This window comes from Elephas maximus, chromosome 9 (genome assembly GCF_024166365.1).
Source record: "Elephas maximus indicus isolate mEleMax1 chromosome 9, mEleMax1 primary haplotype, whole genome shotgun sequence".
NCBI lineage: Eukaryota > Metazoa > Chordata > Mammalia > Proboscidea > Elephantidae > Elephas > Elephas maximus.
Genome location: NC_064827.1, coordinates 73,531,213 through 73,533,982, shown reverse-complemented (window position 1 = coordinate 73,533,982; position 2,770 = coordinate 73,531,213). Strand labels below are relative to the sequence as shown.

At 41.6% G+C, this 2,770-nt stretch overlaps 1 pseudogene; it reads right to left on the bottom strand.

The window, feature by feature from the left end:
- Positions 1-1,024: 1,024 nt before the first annotated feature.
- Positions 1,025-2,058, bottom strand: LOC126082926 (olfactory receptor 1L4-like; annotated as a pseudogene).
- Between the last annotated feature and the right edge of the window lie 712 nt (positions 2,059-2,770).

Here is a 2,770-nt window from a genome sequence, read left to right as displayed (position 1 = left end):
GGCACTCTGAGCCAGAATATTTAGTTGTGAGTGTAAAATCTTCAAGAGTCTTCCTCAGCTTCTGACAGAATTATGGCTTATATTTAAATGATGGCTGATCCATCAGTTTGGGTCCCTGAATGTCTAAAACGAGCGGTACCCTTACATTTTTCCTAGATGGACATGCATTGAGAAGTAAACCTTTGGTTTTAAGATCCTAAGGTTTTGAGGTTGTTTGTTTCCACAGCATAACCTAGCTCATCCTGACCTATACATTGCTCTTTCCAGGATATAAAGGGCAGGTCAGTGAGTGCACTGGGCATATGGAGAAAGGAAGAACTAAGGGACAGGGCAAAGAAGACAGGTACTGAGAATGTCCACTGTCATCACATTGTTGTGGGGAAGTGGCAAGGTGGGCAAGTCTGCTTTGTAGATGCTTTAATCTTGTCAGCCTTATTCTCCCTGTTAACAAATTGTTTAGAAGGTTCCAGCCTCACAGAGCTTTTCAAAGCTCCTCAAATATATTTGAACATTTATTGCCTTTACCTGTGTAAGTGGTTTCCACTATTACAAGTGCTCTGCCCATTGCTTCATTCCTTGTACCTTCATGTCTCAAAACTTAGTCTATATTTCAGGATGATCTTAGGTATCTTGCTCCAAGAAGATTTTCCCAGTTCTCTACCAAACCCAAGCAATTTATTCTTCTTTTGGGCTAATAAAACAAACAAGGCATTATAATTTCTTTAGTACTGGCCATAGTCAGTTTTATAGAAGAGTTATTTGAGGGATAGCCTTATTTTACTATATGGTGTCAATCGATTTATTTCCTAAAATCTGAATTCCTAGCAATGTGGAGCCAGGGTGTGAACATATATTTGGTCATGGACATAGATAAAAACCAAGTGTTTTGACTCCAGCCAATGTTCTTACTGCTATCCAAATCCACTTCTCATGACATTTTTGGATGCCATGCTGAAAATAGGCAAGAGGGAAGGATAATCTGTTAGGTCATCTCCTAATTTTGACATTCCATCCTTTTGTTTTTCTATGAGTGAATTCTGTTCCTTAACTTCCCCTAACCTCTCTTCATATCCTTGCTCCTCAGGCTGGAAATGAAAGGTTTCAACCTGGGTGTCACCACTGTGTACCTAACTGTGGCTACTCAGCCCATCACTGCTGAGTACAAGGACAGGGGCCTAAAATAAACATAGATGTTACTCCCATAGAACAAGGCTACTATGGTGAGATGGGAGCCACAGGTAGAGAAGACCTTCTACTTCCTGGCTGCGGAGGGGATTCTGAGCACAGTAATGATTATCTGCATGTAGGAGAAGAGGTTGCACAGGAAAGGGGTCACAATGACAGCCAGGGTCTCAGTCATGACCACCGTCTGGCTGGAGAGGTGTGCTAAAGCAGGACAGCTTTAGTATAGGCTGGATATCACAAAAAAAGGTGCTGAATAACGTGGGAGGCACAGAAAGATAGGTGGGACAGAAGTAGTACACAGAACAAGGAGTGCAGGTGGGATGTGGTGCAAGAACCCAGTAACATGAGAACACAACGCTGTGGGTTCATGACCACATCATAATGGAAGGGGTTGCAGATGGCCACCAGTCGATCTAAGGCCATAGATGCCAGCAGGTAGCTGTGAGTATTCACAAAGGATATGAAGAAATACATCTGGACCAGGCAGACCATGTAGGAGATAATCTTTGTCTCTGATAGTAAGTTCACCAGCATCTTGGGCACGATGACTGTTATGAAGCAGATATCGATGAAGGATTAGTTGCTGAGGAAAAAGTACATAGGGGTATGGAGCCCGGAGTCAGAATGTATGGCTAGGATGATGAGCACATTCCCCACCGTGGTGACCAGGTACATGGTGAGGAAGATGGCAAAGAGAGGCTTCTGCAGCTGAGGGTTGGAGGAGAGGCCCAGAAGGATGAAGCCTGAAGTGCTGCTGCTGTAGTTCTTTATCTCCATGTGTCTGAACTACATGGCTTGCATTTAGAGGAACAGTGGGAGGGATGCAAAAGATAAGCTGATCAATACAGCTTCTTTCCTAACTTCCAAAGTATGAAAAAAAAAGCCCACTTCTATTAAAAAGCTTACTTCAAGTAACTACAGAAAAACAAATAGGGAATGTAATTCACCAAAGAGAGTGTTAAAAAAAAATTATAAATTCCTTCTTAAATTAGAAACTAAAGGTATTCATAGGAACTTCTATGTGCCCTAATTTGTCTGCGTTCTTCTCAATTCTCTTTCTAAAGATTTTTTTTTGAGATTGTGTTTTGACCAACTCTTTAGCCTCTTTTATTGTCCCTTAGGAAGAGGATGCTGGGTTGTACTTTGAATCAGGATGTTTTTATTCCATGTTTCCAAGAATCATCCTCTGCTCATAGCTGGGGGAGTGTAGAGTGGAGACGGGACAAAAATGAGCATTAGAACTAATGAATATTCTTTGGTATCTGGGAGAGATTACCCAATAATCAAGGTAAGCACGTGCTTAGGACATCAACAAAGCAGGGGCACTAGTTGTTCAATGCAGACACCCATAGATGCCAAGCATACAGGACACAAGGAAAAGTGAGTGCCACAGTGGAAGGGAACAGCATGATACTGAATGAAATTAATGTCATCTTTTAAATTGCGTGTAATTTTTGTATACGATAACAATTATATTTTCCTTTTCATTTTGGACTGATCAGATATATCCTCACATTCAGCTCCTTCTACTTGACCACATAAGAATGCACCAGTGGCACTATAATCGTGTGACTCATGACATATC